Consider the following 21592-nt stretch of genomic DNA (forward strand, 5'->3'; position numbering starts at 1 on the left):
TTTTAAAATAATAAAAAAAGACGAACTGGATGACGAACAGTTACCTTTTTTACCTGAAACTGGTAACGGTTAGCGTGTGTTGTCGATATTATGGATCAACAGATGTACTTTAATGGCATTGTATCAATGCGTTGTTGATTATGGCAGTAATAGACAGCTCCATCCTGTTGCTGTTTTAATCAAGTGACCTTCAACACCCTGGGAACCCTTAATTAAACGGCTACGAATAGTGTAGTCAGAGTTCGTAAAAGGGTTTACCAAAAGTCAGCACATGTAGATTTCGAAAGTAGAGGATAGACTTTTACATGTAAAAAGTTTGACTTTCCATAGAGCGTGTTTCTTGATTCCGAATTATGAGTTTACATGCAACATTGATGAAAAAATGCCACTCTACTCGGTAGACATACATTACTTTCGTGAGGTATTACCTCGTCTGTTGTGCCGTGGTATTTATTCCATTGCATTCGCACTCGTCTTTACCGCGGTGCTATATATTTTCCCCCGTGGTGGATGCGAGGTGGGAGCATGCGGCAAAGATGAGGTTTTGACACAACCTGAGGGTCCATACTTTCAGGCAGTACTGTATGTTCTCACTCTAAATATAATCTCTCATGAAAAGTGCAATAATTTACCTAATTGTAATTATTTAACAATTATTCACCAAAGGCGAAGTGAATATTGTCGAATAATCCCCGAGATGAAGTGGAGGGGATTATTTGACAATATTCACTGAGCCTGAGACAAATAATTTCAGAGCTGAACAACAGTGAATAACAGACTAAAACATAAAAACTAGGACGCAATTGTTTGTTTCCATACACATATGCAGCCGTAGTTTTAATAAAATAAGCTTACATGTACATCGATTGTGAATCAATTTACTCATCAAGTTCGGCAGTAAAACAAACAAGTGAAACACTATGAAAAGTAAATTTATCTGGTACCTTTGTGTCATCGTTGTTGACTTCATTCACAGGTGTCATAATCATCTAAAAATGAGTAGCTTTAGTTTGAAGAAAAATAAAATTTCGGTCAATCCAGCTGACCTGCTGGCGATCAATGAAACCACTATGTTTATGATTGCTTAAATGCCTTGAATATGAGTTGTTGAAAGGGTTTTGGTCCAAGAGTGATGGCAGTCATTCTGAAAATTCTCCATCTTTTCACATAACCTGGACTTGGATTGATGTCCTCTGAATAAATGAAAAATTCATTCAGCAACTGTGCACCATGTTTACTTGGCGAGATGGCAGAGGTGGTGAGCTCAGTGACCAGGCCTTGAAAATGTTATATTCACCAGTCGGTGTAGTGAATATAGCGTCATATAAGGAATGTCTCAACCAACTAGATTGGTGGAAACTCTTTGTTCAGCTCTGAAATTATACTAAACATTATTAGTATAATTTCAGAGGTGAACAAAGAGTTTCCAGCAATCTGATCGGTCAAGCAATTCCTTATATGACACTATATTCACCGCTCCAGGCAGTGAATATAAAATTTTCAAGGCCTGGTTACTAAGTTTGCCACCTTTGCCATCTCGGCAAGTAAACATGGCAGGATATTTAATTGGAAGGATGGAGAATTTTGAAAATGACTGCTGTCACCCTTGGACAAAAAATCCTTTCAAGAACTTGTATTCAAGGAATTTAAGAATCGCAAATGCAGTGGTTTATACGTTGATTGCCTGCAGGTAAGATTGATTGACCAAAATTTATTTTTCTTCAAACTAAAGCTACTCATTTTTAGTGCAGAGTGCACTATTGGGATGGTTTAGGGGGCTGCTGTTTGCTAAAGTACTAAGGCACTAATGCACTAATGCCATAACACCATAATGCCATAAGGTGTAAACTTTAATGTTTGTTTAATTAATTAATTTCAATTAATCAATTAGCTATGCCGGAAGGGGGGCTGGGTGGGTTAGGTATCCGAGTGCATTATGCAAAACATGTCATATTTTTGTTGCTTTCCTTGATAACATGACAAAAATATATATATGGTTTTGCAAATCTCATGCTATCCTTGTGGTGCCATTCTCTTAAGAACAAAAGCAATTTCCTCCAAACGTATGCGCAGATTAGTTAGCGTCGAAGTCGACTATATGTTAGGTGAAAGATACATTTTATACGGGACAACCCACAAACATTGAGTGCTTTCCCTTGTGGTAGAGCATAACATGTAAGACGCATGTGTTCAAGCATTGCTAGTGTGAGTAACTCTGTTCTCAAGTTCAGATGCACGCTTGTTTTATTTTTTGTAGTGAGTGATATCACACCCTTGTTTTGGCTGAGGATAGCAGTTATATTTCTGTTAATGTCAGTTCTCCTTTTTTAGTGCAAAGAACACTACTGTGACTGCGTATCTTCTGGAATCTTCCCTTGCTCGATTCAAGAAATGTCGTCGGCTGTTTTATAACTATTGTGTGTTTGCCAGGGTTGAAATAGAGAATGGGAACATATTGCTTCTCCTTAGCAGCTTGTTTGTTTCCTCTTCTATGAAAGAGAGCCCAAAGTTCATATTCAGCCGAAACTTTCCTGCGTTAGTTACATGTAAAACTAGTAAATTTGTGACAAAGAAACTTAGTTATTATTGCCGCAGACTCCATGTCACTCACTGAAACCTCAAATTAATTTCATCAGTTGATGAGGTGACTCGCTCACCGATGTGGGATATAATTTCGGTCAAGTAAAGATCTCTACCATCGATACTTCTTGTTGAAATGTTCCTTAGTTGTATTACTCGATAGCGTTGTGTATTAGTTTGATGTGGTTTTATTGTGCACACCAACTCGGCTGGCAACAGAATTAGAATGCACTATTCCGTGATTTGACATGACTATTCGATAAAATTTAATAGATTAGTTCTTGTTTATTGGTGAAATGAAAATTTACATTTTGAATAAAATCAAATCGTTCCTCTTCGACTTTTCAGCAGAAATTTAACTTTTATATTCCATTTATCTCCAGCAGTGAGTTAGAAGAATACACATCTTTCTTATATTTTCGTGGAAACAAAGGTATCTTGTTGCATACATTGGCGAGGAAAACAAAAGTATCAAATTACAAATGTTGGCATGAAAAGTAGTGCTACAAAATGAATGAAACTCAAGACAAAATAGGACAATGAATTTAAAACCGTCTTGCCAAACGGTAATTGTAAGTTATTTTTGGGCAAAACACAAACATGAAACACACACACTGCTAAGATTATGTCTTATCAAGTTTTTGTGCACTCATATTCTGCAAAGGGGAAAAGGCCTAGTTGACTACCAAGAGGGAGAACAGCAGGGGTGAGGACCTGTGTGGCTACTGTATGGGAGCTGTAAATTACACTCTGCACTATCTGAGATTGTCTCACTAGTTAGTGCAGAGTGCACTACTGGGATGGTTTTAGGGGGCTGCTGTTCGCTAAGGCACTAATGCACTAATTCCACAATGCCATAACGCCATAAGGTGTAAACTTTAATGCTTGTTGAATTAACTAATTTCAATTGGCCTTGTGGGAAGGGGGCTGGGTAGGGTAGGGAACTGATTGCATTATGCAAAAGGTGTCATACTTATTGTGCTTTCTTTGATAACATGACAAAAATGTAAATATGGTTTTGCAAATCTCATGCTATCCTTGTGGTGCCATTCTCTTAAGAACAAAAGCAATTTGCTCCAAACGCATGTGCAGATTAGTTAGTGTCAAAGTCGACTATATGTTAGGTGAAAGATACATTTCATACGGGACTACCCACGAATGTCGAGTGCTCTCCCTTAATTGTGGTACAACATAACTTGTAAGAGACATGCGTTCTAGCATTGCTAGAGTGATAAACTTCGTTCTCGAGTTCAGATGCACGCTTTTTTTTATTTTTTGTGATGAGTGATATCACACTCTTGTTTTGGCTGGGGATAGCAGTTATATTTTAAGTAACCTCAGTTCTTCTTTTTTAGTGCAAAAAATGCTACTGTGACTGCGTATATTCTGGAATCTTCCCTAGCTTGATTCAAGAAATGTGGTCTCCTGTTTTTTAACTATTGTGTGTTTGCCAGGGTTGAAATAGAGAATGAGAACATATTGCTTCTTCTTAGCAGCTTGTTTGTTTCCTCTTCTGTGAAAGAGAGCCCAAAGGTTATATTCAGCTGAAACTTTCCTGCATTAGGTACATGTAAAACTAGTAAATTTGTGACAAAGAAACCTTGTTATTATTGCCGCAGACTCCGTGGCACTTACTGAAACCTCAAATTAATTTCATCAGTCGATGAGGTGACTCGCTCACCGATGTGGAATATAATTTCAGTCAAGTAAAGATCTCTACCTTCAATACTTCTCAATACTTTCTCTGTGTTATTTTGATGTGGTTTTATTGTTTACACCAACTCGGCTGGCAACAGAATTAGAACGCACTATTCTGTGATTCAACGTGACTATTTGATGATTAGATTAGTTATTGTTTATCGTTGAATTGAAAATTTACATTTTGAATAAAACAAAATTGTTCCTCTTCGACACTGTAGCGGACATTTAACTTTTATATTCCATTTATCTCCAGCAGTGAGTTAAAAAAATACACATCTTTCTTATATTTTCGTGGAAACAAAGATATCTTGTTACATACATTGGCAAGGAAAAAAAAGTATCACATTACAAATGTTGGCGTGAAAAGTAATGCTACAAAATGAACGAAACTCAAGATAAAATACCACAATAAATTTAAAACCGTCTTGCCAAACGGTAATTGTAAGTTATTTTTGGGCAAAACACAAACATGAAACACACACACTGCTAAGATTATGTCTTGTCCGCTCGTATTCTGCAAAGGGGAAAAGGTCAGTTGACTACCAAGGGGGAGAGCAGCAGGGGTGAGGACCTGTGTGACTAGTGTATCAGAGCTGTAAATTACACTCTGCACTATCTGAGATTGTCTCACTAGTTAGACGATGATGACAGCTGTGAGTGAGGTCAACAACGATAAAACAAAGGTACAGGATGTTTTTTTTTCTCATAGTGTTTCGCTTGTTTGTTTTACTGCTGAACTTGATGTGTAAATTGATTCACAATCAATGTAAGCTTACATGTAAGGTTATTATTAACACTACGGCTGCATGTGTGTATGCAAACGAACAGTCTGTTTTAGTCATTATTCTGTGTTTTACCTCTGAAAATTATACTTAAACAGTTATTTGCCTTAGGCTCGGTGAACATTGGTGAATAATTGTTGAATATAGATCAGAAACAAAGAAATACCACTATTAGAATTACAGTAAACTAAACCTGAGAAATCTAGAAAAAACAACAAGCTGAGAGACAAGGTACAATTAATTGAAAGCTTTTGTTCAAAAAGGGCATATATAGCTTTTTGGGGCCGATTTTTGTTCTTTGCAGGATTGAGCTAATTATTGGCAGACTGACTTGTTTTGACATGAAAAGCATCGATGCGTAATTGTTTTTGTTGATTTGTGCTTCGTTTTTGAGAAATAACGTATGCAAAAAAACTCAGTTTTCCAAGCGGCATCTTTTGGAGCTACAGTACCGATCAAAAATAAGTTACCGCCTCTTGTCTCATTTCTCGCGAGACGAATCTCGTTTCTCTCGAGTCGTTTCTCGTTTCTCGCAAGACACGTCTTGTTTCTCTTGAGAATCACTGAAGCGTTTAGTATGGCATATATTATGTGTAAGAAACCGGTAACGTGTATAATAATAATATGATAATAATAATAATCACTTTATTTAAGTGTCGATGTATTTAGCACTAATGTGCTAATTGGGGACACTGTAAATAAATAAACAAACATTTCTAATATAACATAAACTATTAAGAATCCCAACTGGTGGGAGGCTGACCCGTTGGCTATTTACACAACGCGGTCGAGGAGGTGAACTCAGGGCTACTGAGAACAAATCCAGATAGCGGTAGGGCGGAGGATTTGATGTGTAACGATTGCTGCTCTGCAGTTTGTTGTCAAATCGATGGGACCATCCAACATAAGATATGCGTTGATTGTTTGCTCGATTCATATCGAACAAAGGTAATATTGAACATTGAACGTAACTACAAGTAGAGTTACATGCATTTCAATTCATGCGATCATGGGGGCAGAGAGTTGATTTTGTGAATCTTGCTCACTGTGAATGATTCAGTTACCTACATTTGCTCGCTCTTCAATAACCGCTAACTCCAACAAACATTTAATTTTGTGTAGGAGAAAAATGTTCCAGCTTTCAGCATGCGCTGGTGGGCGAGTCAATTGTTTATAAATGGGAGGTCATTAAAGCATCATGGAAATTGTTGAAATTGTTGCTCAACAGCGAAGATTTTGCTCGATATGTGAGTACACGTTTTATATATCGGTTGATACTGTGGTTGAGTTATAATTAGTCAATGTTTCATGATCAAAGCGTGGTTTCGCATGTTCACAAGTTTGAATAAAATGTTCTTCGAGGTTTCATGATCAAAGCGTGGTGTCGCATGTTTACAAGTGTGAATAAAAAGTTAGACAAGATTTCATGTGCAAAGCGAGCATTCACAAGTTTGAATAAATAAGTTATTCAAATGTGAAGGAAAGTGATTTATGATCAAAGCGTGGTTTCGCATGTTCACAACCTTTGAATAAAAAGTTAATCAAGGCTTCATGTGCAAAGTGTGTTCATTAGTTTGAATATTAAGGTATTTGACGGATCACTTAGCGTCGTTTCGCATGGTCACAATCTTTGGATAAAAAGTTAGTCGAGTTTCGCAACAAATCAGTTGGACTAGTTGGGAGTGATAGTTAACAAAACATAGGCGGCGCTGCTGTGTTCACTTTAGTGATCGCGATCACGGTTTTAACTTGCAACATGTAGATCAGGTGACAAAACTCTTCATGTTGTTTCATGAGAACTACATTTTGATTATCAACTGTATGAATCACGTTTACAGTTGCAATCAAACCTTCTTTTAAGATCTACACAATAAGAGAATTGATACAACTGTAAAACATATTTGTAAACATGAGTGACTGTCACCAACAATTCAGATACCTTCAACTTTTATCGTGCATGTATTTACAAAAACTAAACGTTAAGCAAGTCTGGCTGGAATAAAAAAAGTTTGGCCGATGTATATGAAACAATATTGGACGCTTGAGAATTTATAATACACACATGGTACACATGCATTGCTGATGAGAACGAAAATCATGTCTACCGCGCTAATCGATATGATACGATACAATACACAAAACAGGTTTCGAATACTGATGAATGCGAAGTATTGGTACTTCCAGTGCACTCGCGAGAAATGAGACACGTCTTGTTTCTCTCGACACTCGTCCCGCGAGACCGTGGTAACTTACTTTTTTGCGGCACTGTGGAACCTTGATTTAACGAACCTCTATTTAATGAAGTCCTCGATATAAAGAACGATATTCTATGTCCCGGCCAAAGTTACAGTAAAATGTATGGAATAGAACCTTGATATAACGAACCTCGATATAACAAATTCTTCGATATAACGAACATAATCTGGAAGCCCAGACGTAAAATCTACCTCGATATAACGAATTACAATGTCAACAACTGATGGAAGATAAACGCCAAACATATCAACAGTCAACAAATCCTTGTAATTCTTATGGTAAAGAGACAGCAACCTTTCAGTCAACGGCTTATTATATGTCATAGGCATTGGCACTATAGTATTTCGACATCAATTAACTTCTGCTCTATCTTCTTTGAAATCCGGAAATGTTGGGTTGTGCAACATAACAACACTAAAGCCTGTTTCCTTGTTTACAAAGACAATTTTCTGTGTAACCTCTAGGTTGCAACATTTTTTAATCGCTACTCTTTGTAAACAAAAGCTGTGCATCTGCTCAAAAGTGAAAGTAATTGATACTGAAAGCTGCCATGCTTAATGGATTGCATCTCAAAACACGGCACTTCTGGCTGACGAAAATTGCATTGAATTACGTGACAGAAGTCACCTGTGTTACAAATCAATCATTAACTATGACCTCGATATAATGAACATTTTGGTCGTTTCCCCTCAAATTCGTTATATCAAGGTTTTCGATATAACAAACCCTCGATTTAATGAACAAATTTGGCCGGTCCCCAGCAACTTTGTTAAATCGAGGTTCCACTGTACTGTAATCCTTCGAAGGTGGATTTTGACGCCACGTGAACTTAAACGGTTACTTTTAGTAGCTTCGACAGCACGGTTTTTTTAACCCATTGACTCCTGTGCCTACCGTAACTGCCCGTGCAAAAAACCCCTCCAATTTCCCTTCCTGCCCGTAACCACCCGAAAAAAAAGCAAGTGGGGACAATAACCTTTCTTACCCTCCCTCAAGACTTTTTGGTTGTCTTATTGTTCTTGAGGACAAATAAACCAATCAGAATCGACTCACCGAGAATATTCTTAGCGGACTTTAGGGGTCCTACAAAGACGGTTTTTCTTCTTAAATTCATGCGCTCATAAAGTGCAGGTTATCATGGCGTGCTGCGGGCCAAATCTGCAAACTTCAAAGGCCTTGTTTTCATTCCTAACATGGATAAATTACTCCTTTGGGATTTAAAATAGAAAAGAAAAATACGAATTAATGTTTAGGTGGCTTCAGAATGGAAGATCAAGGAGTACAGATTCCTCAAACCTTTTCGGTGAAGAATTTTCCTTCCTTCAACCGCCACGAAAACATGACGATTGGTGTGCTTTCAAGTGAGTTTTGAATACAGATCATGGACTTAAAGCAGCTTCCTGGACTTTAGAAAACAAAAGTGGTAATGTACATTATTGCTTCAAAGTTAAATTCAACTTTTGGAATGACTGGTAACGCCATGGCTGATAAAATGACTGCAAAAGTGGTTGGGAGAAACTCAGAGCTTTCGCTTTAGCATGAAGAATTAATTTCAACATGCGGTCATGCAGCAAAGCATGTCTGCAAAATTATGAACATTTTTTTGCTTTTAAATAGATTTCTTCGCCTCAGCTTGAATGAAAATTTATTGTTATTGAACTTCTTTCATATTTCTTTCATTTGGTGCCCTGTTTTGGGGAATTTTAGGTTTTAAAGTGAACGGTATTTTTGCATGCTGGATTTCTGCATATTTAATTTACAGCGAACTCCGTGGTTTTTTTTATTAGTTTATTCACTTCATTCAAATGTATAATTTGGAGTCTTCTTCAGCTACTACAGAACTGCAGAGAAAGAACTAAGTGGCCACTAATTTAGCACAGTTGAAATACGATTGATCTCAAAATAATTAGCTTGTTTTTTGTTGTCTTTTCAACTTTAATCTTTCTTTCGCAGTGCTGTAATATTTCGTTGTGCAGCAAAGAAATTATTTGATTTCTTATTTTCAAATTGGTTTTTACATGTGTCTTTCGCGTATATTTTGCGTTGTTTTCTCAAATGCTAGCCGTTATTGTACAAGAATGGAAGTTCTGTTGTATTTGGTTTCAATTTGTCCTCCGAAGTCAATAATAACTCATTTTTTCATATTCAATTTTCTCGGCTTCTGTTAGGCATTTTTTCGCACAGCAAAGAAATAAGATAATTTCTTGTTTTCTCATCAGTTTTAAACATCAAGTTAAATACTTGTTGATATTTTTTAATATTTTGGCCCTTCATTTATTCAACTTAAAATAAATGATGTCTTGAAACGTTATCTTGTGTGTGTGGTTACTGCGCATATGGTTTATTTTTAGTGCTCGTGCTCATTCTGAAATATTAAAAAATCGCTGGTAATTTAGGGGTGGGTTGCGTGCAATTTCATGCAGGTGTCAATGGGTTAAATAGATGTTTTTATTTTTGAAAGAAGTAGAGAAATGTACCAGGAAAAAAATCGACTGACCTCGTATCGAACCGGTGTCATGACAAAACAAACTTGAATCCAGTCCATTCAGCGCCTTATTGACTTGCGCTAACAAAGCAACAGTAAGAGAATAACTTAATTGTATGAATAATAAAACTAGCGGCAAATGCCACGCTTCGGTGACTTCATTGTTTAGCAAAATAAAAGGTTTCTTTTGTTTTTCGTTCAACAAAAGATCTCCAAAAGATACCCTTGGAAAACTGAGTTTTTTTGCATATGTTATTTCTCGAAAATGAAGTGCAAATCAACAAAAACAATTATGCAACGATGCTTTTCGTGTCAAAACAGGTCAGTCTGCCAAAAATTAGCTCAATCCTGCAAAAAATAAAAATCAGCCCAAAAAGCTATATATGCCCTTTTTGCATGAAAGCCTTCAATTATGGTGTATTCTTTAAAGGTGCAGCACTAGCAGGGTTCGAAAAATATTTGAATTCCACCTTGCCTGTTGGGCAAGTAACTCTCAAATTTTGCTTGCCCAGGGCACTTCCCCACTTGCCCAAGTTTTCAAACTCATTAATAATTCATGACCCCAAAATGGAAGTCAAACTACAGGGCTGGCGTGTTTAAATGTAATAAACCCATCTCGACTGTAGTCCTCTTAGTGTTGATCACTTTCATGTTTACGCCATTATATTGTAATACTTCCTCAACTTTAAACTTCTTCATTCCGCTTTTATGAAGTTGTACGGTTTGTAATAATTAACATGGATGAACACTGTTATAATCACATTGAAGTAGTGTGTACCCTACATTGTCAGATACTCTATCATGATTATCAACTTTCCCAATACAATGTCACTGAGCTTTTTTAACTGACTGCTTTCTTATGGCACCCTAATGTTTTTGTTCAATAATTCTCTACAACCTTGAAGAAAAATGAGGAGTATGATTATACTGATGCACTTGGCGTTTTACAAAAAAGCCTACCTTAAATCGGCTTACAGTTATAAAGCAAACTAAAAAACTCAACAAGTATACATTCTTTTGAACAAGAGCATATGGCACAATGATGTCATCATGTGACCTGTTACAGTAATAAGAATTCCATAGTGATAGTCAGTCAGGACTTTGCATGCTAACGATGGTTAACAGAGTTTAAAGGTGCACTGTCTCTTGGTTTTTGCTTTACTCATCCAGCGTTGAATTGCAGAAGTAGCACAAAGTAGATCACATTGAGATTTGAAGATTGGACCGTCATTAAGGCTGTCAAGGTATCTTGATTCATCAATGTGCGCATTGAATTCTTTAACTGATTCATGGTTGAGAATCCACGTTCACACTTTGCTGTGCTTGGTGACAGAGTGACAAGGAGATCAATCAAAACAATGCAATCTTTAACATCATCAGGAGGTGACATTAGTATATTGGAAAAGACATCTAGGGTCTTGTGCATCTTCTGCCTTGCAAGTCGATGTAGAATGGGCCATTGCTCGATGATCCTTTGCTTTTCATCATCTGAGAGGAAATGGTGAAAGTAATCTACCAGAGGATGGACTTCTTTATTGCTATAGGTAGCGAGGTCTGCTTGATCTTGAGGCATCTCCCTAGGATCAAAGACTGCCAAATAACTGTGCGGCTCTTCATGAAGGCTTAAGAACTGCTGGTTGATATAGGCTATCACTTCTGAGATGAAAGAAGGAAAGAAACCCTCTACCGAGGTGCCTGGTTTTAACAGCTTCAATTTGTGGTTGTTTTTGACGCCACTCTCGAGTACCCCAGTTTGCCCATTGTACCTCTTTTCAAAAGCTTGATACTTAGGACCTCTTTGAAGCCTCAAAACATCCAGCTGTGAAAGCCAGCTTCCAGGTGCACAAGAAGTTCGGTCATACAGAACTCGTTTCTCTGGATGGGCTGGCTACCCACCTTGTCTTCTGTAATCCACTGTAGTAAACATGATCTTGGTTGAGTATAGCTGCAATTTCATTAACTTCACGGCGACGTTTTGGAGAGTAGAAGTAGAATTTAAATACTGACTACAGTTTCTTCAAATATGGCCAAGTAGGTCGTTTGCTTTATTGCATCTAGCACAGCCAACTCGAGTTTGTGTGCCACACAGTGTACGATACAAACTGGATGCTGGCCTATATCTTGAAGCTGTTTTGCAACTCCGCTTTTCTTCCCCATCATGACACTAGTTCCATCAAAGTTACAGCAGGCCAATTTTTTCTTCAAGACAGTTTCATCTATACTTAAAGTTTGAAGACCTTTGTGAATAGCAGCAGTAACCCCAGGGGCATCAGCAGATGTAACAGGAACAAGGTCTGCAAAGTGAGTGGAGGGCCGCCCGTTGGTTCCTGTGCAGCGAACATAGACCAACTCCTACTCAGCAATGCTCTTGTCAGTCGAGCCATCTGGCAGAACACACAAGAGTCTAGCATTTTCAATTTCCCCCTGGGATCGCTCCTTCTCAACAGCTGCGATGTTTTCCACAAAGTCCCTATATACCTTATTGTTCTTGTACTGGCTTCCAAAATCAAGACCATTCTTTTCCTGCAAATCGCAGAGTCCTTTAAACTTGCTGAAGGCTAAGTTCTCACTTGCAATATAGAAGGCAGTATTAAACAGCTTGTTCAATCTGGCTTTCGTTTCTTGATCACATTTACTGAAAGCAGCTTTAAATAGTTTGGAGAGTGGCTCATTGGCTTTTCCTTGATCCATTTGACTTCTGTTGATGCACTTAAGGTGGTTTGCTGATCCATTGTGGGAGTTCAGAGTTTCAAGTCCTACTTGTCAAAGCCACCAGTACAGTCGAACCTCGATTATCTGGACTCGTTGGGACTAGATGAAATAGTCTGGATAATCGAGGGTCCGGATAATCGAAAATGGGAATATTAATGAAGAACAAAACTGTTTAAATAAAGCAACATTTAATCATGAAACAACACTTTCACAAATTGTTTGGAAAACAATATGGTCTACTGTATATCTTGAACCACTCAACTCTAAGCTAATCAGAACTCATTCGAGTGTTCTTCATTAGTTACAATGCGTGCGAGTGCTGCTTTTGCTCTTAAAAGCAAAACAAGCTCGCTCTTGACTGCACTTTGTAATGCTATAGTTTTAAAAAAGAATATTGCTACGGATCTTGATCATGACTAATAAATATTCATGACAAAATTGGGACTAGAGAAAAAGTTCAGATAATTGAGGTACGGATAATCGAAGTTCGACTGTACCTTTGTAAAGGGGACTTGTAATGTCCGCCAGTTTTGGATAATTTCGGCAAACCATGCAATACACTACATCATTAGAAGTTTCATGTTCAAGCCAGGGATACATTTCTTTCCAGTACCCTTTGAACTCTCTTTTCCTCTTTTTTTCGGAATTCTTTTTTGTGGTTCTTTTTGTATTTTCTTCTTTGGGAAGAGTTGTTTCAGGTAGGGTTTTAGACAGGTGACCATTCAGGGGCTGGCTTTTGCTGGGCGTGGCTGTTGAGGGTTTGCTTTTTACAAAGGACTGTTCTTGTCACAATTTCCAAATTTAGGTTCTGTTGAACTTCTTCCCTGTGGTTCTTGGCAATTCTTTTTAGGCACTGAGCCATGGAAAAAATCGCTGATGTTCCTTTTGGGCTATTTCTTCACTTCATCCTTGTGATTTTTCTTGTTATCTGATGATGACGATGATGTAGTCGTTTCTGAATCTGCTGGATTGGCATGGAAAGAACATTCTTGGGTGATGATTTCGTCATGGAAAAATGGCCTTGTTTTTGAGCAATCTTTGGGAAATGCTGAAAAAAATTGATCTTCCTATCACGGTTACAAGTGCCATCAGGTGTACCGTGACACTCCACTTGGATACTCTACAGCCTGTTGCTGCTTCCCTTTTAATAACATCTTCTCTGCATTTTGTGCATTCCTACATCTTCATTCCAGTGTCAGAGAGGCACAGTGTAAACATGATATCTTCTGGAACATCAGCAGAGGGCGATTTCATACAAGAGAGAAATTTTGGATGCCTTGTGTAGTAAGATGTGTGTAAAAACAGCTCGACTGCATTGAGAAGCCTTAACAAATGGAGATCTTTGTTCCCAACAAGTATAAGGGAAGCAGAGCTGTAGAGGTGGTTACCATCACCAGATGTTTTTATGGTGTCAAATTCAACTTTCCTTGGAATTTTCGAACACGATAAAAAATGTCATCAGGAATTAAATTTAGTCCCACAGCATCTTTTGCCAGTGCCTCCCAGCTGAAGAAACAAAGTTTGTGAAGTTGTTGTTGCTCGTTCATGTACTTACTTCCTAGTTCCTGTATTACATGCTGGGTATCTTGGTTATTGTACAGCCTTGAATCAATCAATTCGTTGAAGATCTTGTTTGACTCCATGAATGTTCACCTGCATCTCGTCTAGCGCCACAAAATCATTGTGAAGAGAAGCACGAGAAATTTATAGCATGCAGAATTAACAACAAGTCGCCTTCCCACTTCAGTTTTGACACAGGCACAGTGTCAAATTCGAAAAGCTGGTGAGAGCATATTTTTTCATTTGGGTGAATAAACAATAGTTTCAGTCGAGGGAAAACGCCTTTCTTTGAAAGAAACACTATTTTAAGTCATCTTCCAGGAACTCTGAAAGTATTTTGATGACTTACTTATCCATTTCTTTTTAATAATATAATACTTTTCATTTTGCGCAGCAGCGCCCAAGTATGTTATCAGTAGCAAACTTGCATGTTTCACCGGAAACGGAGATTTACCTGGATTTTAGCATAAAAAATGCTGGCTTTGTTTTCGCAGTAGAAATATGCAGCTTCTTTTCACGTACAATTTCTACAGCCTTACTATATCATTGTTGAGTTAAGTTTTGTACAGAGAAACTGGAAAATGCTCCAGAAAATTGCTCAAATTTTAAGAAATAAACACAGCGTTGGCGTGCCCAACGCTGCTATTTTTAATCCTGGAAAGAAATTTGATCAGGGCAGATTTTGATCCCATGCTAGGCAACCACTTCTGAGCTGTGAGCGCGGGTCACACAATCAATAAAACAATGCTATAAATTGTAATTTTTGTCAAGCTTCATCTAAACACTTGATTACCCTTGAGCCTAAAATTTACCTTTTCTTCTCAAAATCGTTACCAAAACTTTAGTTGGCGAACGGCTTGACTGGGTCCTTGCCTGTGGGGCAAGTAAGAAGAGAAAGTTACTTGCCCAAAGGGAAAATCTACTTGTCTTGGACGAGCGGACGGGTTTTTTTTCGAGCCCTGACTAGTGCAAGGTGTATATTGACAGGCTGTAATATGTAAAAGGATGTAAGTGAGCATTTAGGATAAAAAGGCTACCATGTGGGTGTCTTGAAAACAAACACCCCCTAAGACCCCAAAGACCCCTAAGACCCCCTAAGACCCCAAAACTTGAAAACAAAGACCCCCCATTTTTTTTACTTGTTTTTTGGGGGTACTCCTCTCCCTAGTACCCTGGAAAAAATCCCTTCCCTGGAAAAATTACCTTTTTCTGAGGGAGGGAAAGGGCAGGCCATTGTAATTTTTCGTGTGTACAAGTCTTCTGTTTGTACGCTCTCTTCTTTTTGGCCCTTCCCCCCAAAATTGTCTTTTCATTGAACTGGTATGTATTCGGGAGTTTAATCCTACATGGAAGGAACATGGCTGCCATGCTGGACGACATGTGTATGGATGCAGTCCAGGCTTCCGCAGCCATAGAATACCGCGTGGATACTATGACATTCATAAGACAAGTTTTTTAGGGCAGGTGGAAGGAAACTGGGGTGAGGGGGAGTACAGTACAGTTGTCAATTTATGAACCTTGTGCTCTCCACAGGAGATTAAAGAGCGGAGGGGTACATATTTTAAAACTCCACCCCTTCCCCGCAGAAAAAGACCCACTTTTTACACCTTAATTGAAGCAATCTGCCAAGTCTGTTAGTGAACTCAAGCTTTCTGTTGAAAAGAATGTGTTTTCTGGGAAAAATAATATACTTTTTACCCTTTCTCGTGCCACTCTAATGTAAGCGGAGGTATCTCTATACTCTAGAACCGAAAAAACTATAAAAATCTCTCACAAACTCGGTGACAAAAGGTTATTCAATCTTCCATGTGACAGAATCCTCGATCCCATGTGACAAACTGTTGTGACTGACACACAACTGGCGCCTGTTTTATGAAGCTCGATTTGGCATAGAAATTTTTGTAGAGACTCTATGCTTTCATCACCAGTCTGCTACGTGTTGGAAAGATAAATTACCTCCTACTTCGTAGCTTTTACTGTAGTTGTGTGTTGTTACTATGGTTACCTGCCTGTTTCATAACATTTTATTTCAATTTGTAACATATTCCTTGCATATATCTCACATATATTAAAGTGATATTAAAGTTTTATTATGGTTTACAGTGTTTTAATCGTTTTCAATTTAAAATTCTGTATTGAGTTTACCCTCTACCATCTGTGCTCTACGCTCTACGGTTCTCTGTATGGGCGTAGAGGCTTACAGTTATTGTACCAAATATTAAAGCGCATGGGGAACGTTTAGTGTTATTATGGTTTACAGTATTTTAATAATCTTCAATGCACAATTCTTTATTGAGTTTACCCTCTACGCTCTACGCTGTTCTACCATCTACATTCTACTCTCTACGTTCTACCAGCTACTCTCTTCAATGTACGCTCTTTGATCTTCCATCTACCCTTTAAGCCCATCTATGCTTTATTCTCTACGTTCTACCAGCTACTTGCTCTACGCTCTACGATCTGCCATCTACTCTCTAAGCCCATCTACGCTCTACTCTCTACATTCTACCAGCTACTCGCTCTATGCTCTACGATCTACCATCTACCCTCAAAGCCCATCTATGGTCTACTCTCTACGTTCTACCAGCTACTTGCTCTACACTGTACCATCTACCCTCTCAGCCCATCTACACTCTACTATCTATGTTCTACCAGCTACTCTCTTTGATCTATGCACTACGCTCTACAGTCTAGGATCTACCCTCTAAGCCCATCTGTTTGGAAGGTTATTAGCATTTTTTAATTTTTTAAAAAATTTTTTAACAAAGCCTAGTGAGCAGCACAAAGGAAGACTTCTTGTAGTTGTAAGCTTTTTTGTTTACTTCCGACACGCTTCGTCTCTATCCGAGAGTTCTTCAGGGAAGACTTCCCATGGAAGTGAATAACTGCTGACACATGCTGTAAATGGACATAACAAGAAACGCTTTAATGCACATGTTGTTGCGTGTTGTTATATTTTGGGGGCCATATGATTGGTGCTAAAAAATAAAAAATTAAAAAAAAAAATTAAAACGGTAAAAAAAGACATCCTATTAGAGTTTCTTAGTTGTCTCTATGGCAAGAATGATCGTATCAAACTTACGTGAAGTGAAGTGAAGTGAAAGACTTTATTTGAAGTGAAGTGAAGTGAAGTGAAGTGAAAGACTTTATTTAATGAGGGTGACCCGTGACAGTAACTTAAGTTACTGATAAACTTGGGGCCCTCAGCTTAAAATAATTAGAGTGCTAAAAATATATTATTTACAATAATTTACAATATTATTTACAGTTACGTACTATGTTGTTGATGAAAGCAGTATTTCGTTTCTCAATTTAGTTCTTTACAAAGATGCTAATTTTATCACTCTGCAGTTTTCTACCTATCAAAAACCACTAAATAAGTATCTGTACATTCCCTTTGAGTCATTTCATCCTGTGAGGAACTAGAGGGCCTTTGTTAAAGGCAAGCTTATGCTAGAAATAGCTCCACGTTAAAGGCCTTTAGCAAGAATTGGGATATCACCCTCAAGTAGACCATTCCATTGTTTCTTGTGGAGGGACATAGATCAGTCAAGACCACCAGATGTTTATCAGATCATTAGTCTTGTCTCTGGAGTTAGCTCGTGCCCTTATCAAGCATAATTTCTCAGAAGCATGCAAGAGAAAACCAAGAGTACTACCCAAAAGCTGTGGAGACAATCTTGGAGTCTACATACATGAATGACAGCATGGACTCTTCCCCTAGCAAAGAGGAGTGCATAAAACTTTACGAGGAACTATCAGCACTGTGGGGGTCCGCTGGTATGCATGTCAGAAAGTGACTTTCCAACTCAGAGCAAGTACTTAAGAAGATACCTGAAGAAGACAGGGCTGCAGAAGTGGACTTAAACAAAGGAAATTTGCTGTCAATGAAGATTCTTGGTGTGTTGTGGTTGATTATGGAAAATGTTTTCACTTACAGAGTGAATCCGCCAGATGAGATGTTCCAGTTGACCAACCAAAATTTCCTGTGTAAGATAGCCATGCTGTTTGACCCTATGGGGTTTCTGGCACCATACATGATCCAGGCAAAGATTCTACTGCAAGAGATGTGGACCTCAGGATTAGATTCGGAAGACCCAAATGGGATGACCAAATCCAAGCTAGACAGGCCAAGAAGTTGTTTGAAGAGCACACAGAGTTGTCAGAAGTGCAAGTCCCACATTGCCTGCAGTTAAACTCGGATGTTGAAACAGTTACCTTGCACACCTTCACAGATGCATCAGCGGATGCGTATGGTGCAGCAACCTATGTTAGGTACAAGTACAAGGGTGGTACAGTATCTAGCAGCCCAGTGGCCTCCAAGACAGGAGTGGCACTGCTATCAGCTACAAGCATTCCAAGACTCAAACTTATGGGACCTGTTTTGGGATTAAGATTGGCCCTGTCCATAGCCAAGGTTCTTAAGATTGACCAGAACCTACTTGCATTCTGGAGTGACAGCATGAATGTGCTGTGGTGGATACAAATACCCAGTCACAGTTTCAGACCATTGATAGCGAATCGGATAGGATAAATACATGACTCAAGCCGTCCTACTCAGTGGCGTCATGTTAGCGCACACCAGAACCCTGCTGACCTGCTAACCATGGGAATGTCTGTGACTGAGCAAAAAGAAATGAAATGTGGTGGAAGGGTGGGAAGTTCCTGAGCATGCCAGAAGACACGTGGCCAAAAACAGAGATTGATGTAACTCCTGAAGCAACACTAGAGGTCTGTAAGAAAGTGAGGACAACATTCAATGTGCCAGACAAAGAATCAGTACTGTTCTCACTGACCCCGCGAGTGACTTGGCATTTACACCCCAGCAGATATTCAAGCTGGACCAGATTATTGAGAGTTAGAGCATGGGTACATCAATTCATGAACAACTGCTGAATGCTGCCAGAAGAGAGGAGTTCTGGAAAATGTACCAGTCAAGAGATCTCAGATGCAGAGACTGACGTCATCGAAGAGGCGCAGCAAGAAGTCTTTCAAGAAGAATACAAGGCACTGGTTAATTTCAAGTCTGTTCTGCAAAACAGCAAGTTATGTTTGAACCCCATCCTAGAAGAAGGTGGTCTGCTTCGATCAGATGGGAGATTGCACTATGCGGACTACCTGCCTTTCGATGCTAGATATCCAGTTATTCTGCCGAGGAAGAGTGGGGTGAAGTCCTATCACGAAAGAAGTAACCATGCAGCAGGAACCAATCACACATTGTCTTTGCTGTCCGCCAGATTCTGGATCATGCAAGGTAGAGAGGAGATTCGTGACTGGGAAAGAGAGTGCTGTGAATGTCGGAAGAGAAAGGTGAAGGCTGCTAAACAGATAATGGCTCCCCTACCAAAGATTCGACCAAAGTTGCCGTTATGAGCTTTCGCACGAGCAGTGGTTGACTTCGTGGGACCATTTGTAACTATCCAGGGGAGGGGCAAGAAGAGAGCTTAAAGACACCTTTGTTTATTTACATGCCTTACATCAAGGGCTATTCACCTAGAGATGGCCTATGGGCTAGACACAGATTTCTTCCTGAACGCATTCTATTGCATGGCCAATTGGAGATAGCCTGTGAACGCAGGCGTATTTCCGGCTGTCACTTGGTTCTGGCGAAAAATAATGTTTCCGAACCTAAGCCAGGAATCGATTTCTGTGACATAATGACTTTTGTTTCTCCTTGGCCAATCAGATTCCATGATAGAATGAAACTTGAGTGCTTCTCACAGTGAATACCTAAACTGTGATTGGCTTAGAATTCCTATGAAATCAGCAGCTAACAAAGGAATCAAGTGGAGTGTCAATCCACCATGGGCACCTCACTTAGGTGGGGTGCATGAGACAATGATCAAATCAGTAAAGAGATCAACCTATGCGATATTGGGAACTGCAGATGTGACCAATGAAGAACTGATGACAGCATTTATGGATGCAGAGGCACTCATAAATTCCAGGCCTTTAACATGTCGGTCTGCCAATCCCTCAGATGACACACCCATCGCCCCAAATCATTTCCTGATTGGACAAGTAGGAGGCCCGTTCGCTCCTGGATCAGTTGATAGTGGCCAGTTCAGTCCCAAGAGATGGAGACGGGTGTGAGAACTAGTGCAACATTTTTGGCACCGGTGGCTGTGAGAGTGGTTACCAACTTTGAATCGTAGGTCCAAGTGGTGGAAAAAAAAGATGTCCAAGTTAATGATGTAGTCTTGTTAGTGGCACCAGTCACACTGCATGGGCAGTGGCTGTAGCAGTCTTTCCAGGAAAGGACAAGTGTGTTGAGAGCTGTCAAAGTCAGAGTTGGCAGTGAGGAATTGTGATTACCAGAATCTGAGCCCATTAGAACTCCTTACAGAAGATGACACAAGAATAGAACAATAGCGAACTTAAAGAGAACTAGAACTATAGTGAACCTTTAAGCTAGAAACACACGAAACTCCTTTTGATGTGGATGAGCCACTGGCCCATCGAGAAGGGGGAGTATGATTTTATTGTATTCGAAGTGCAAATACTTAGGTCACGTGACTTTGAACGCTTAGTGGGTGTTTTGTGACCACATGGAGATGTTGTTTACTAGTTTTTAGGGTCATAATTCATTGTAGAGATTGCTGTTCATTTCAAGTTCGAACAAGAAGATCTTTCAGATCTTATAACCGCACTTTTAAAATTTACCTGTTTTCTTAGCACTACAGTTGCAGTGCAGTGCACATTCCAAAGCAGTCCTTGATGATTCATTGATTACTGTAGACACCACATCACTTGATCAACACAAACTGTATTATTGCACCATCAGTTGTAGTCGTTGTGAAATCTGCGATGTTGTAGTGGTCTTAATCTGCAACTGTCCGCCCGAAATGTATGGGCATGAACGATATGAACGATACGATAATACTATTAAATTTAATTGTTTTTTTTTCCATGAGTAAAGAGCTAGCAAGGTAGTCACACGAGTCACATAATTCAAGAATTATGTTATCCATGGCTATCTTTAGTACGGTGGTTATTTTCCTACCAGTGATGTAATCCTTGTACATTCTGGCACGTTCTTTGCTTGGCTTCCAAATATTTAATTTTCCTTCTGATCTCTGAATTCACTGCAATGAAACAGCCAAAGAATTCACTTGATTTGCCTAAACCCACAAGAAATACTCGCAGAATTGCAAATAAGTTAACGACGGTTGCTTCTGGCGAAATAAATAAATTATTTTGCAAAGTAAACAAGATCTTATTTGTCATGTAGCGAAAATGAAAGCTGCAACATCAGTGCATTCCTTGGCTGACGTAGTACCCTTTTTAAGCGTTTTTAGCGTATTTATTATTTCCCTTCAAATCCAACGCTTCAATAAAACCAAAAGAGAATATATTTTACACACAAATAAAGAAAACATATCCGTAACATTGTCCTTGTATTAATGTTTCAACAGCTTTTGGCGAATAAACATCACAGGTTGCGTTATTCAAAATTTGGCCGAGAGGAAGTTTGGGTCTGGTTGCCAACAAAAAAAAAATAAACCACAGGTAGAAC

General features: G+C 38.9%; 1 protein-coding gene and 1 pseudogene across 1 annotated transcript in view; both read left to right on the plus strand.

Annotated features, from left to right (window-relative positions):
* LOC110059633 (bifunctional purine biosynthesis protein ATIC-like) overlaps positions 1 to 21592 on the plus strand; it is a 199426-nt gene that overhangs the window by 4420 nt on the left and 173414 nt on the right. The window lies entirely within an intron of this gene.
* LOC149115439 (uncharacterized) lies at positions 8945 to 21579 on the plus strand (annotated as a pseudogene).

This window comes from Orbicella faveolata, unplaced genomic scaffold (genome assembly GCF_042242905.1).
Source record: "Orbicella faveolata isolate gen_17 unplaced genomic scaffold, um_ofav_v1 contig_13, whole genome shotgun sequence".
Taxonomy (NCBI): Eukaryota; Metazoa; Cnidaria; class Anthozoa; order Scleractinia; family Merulinidae; genus Orbicella; species Orbicella faveolata.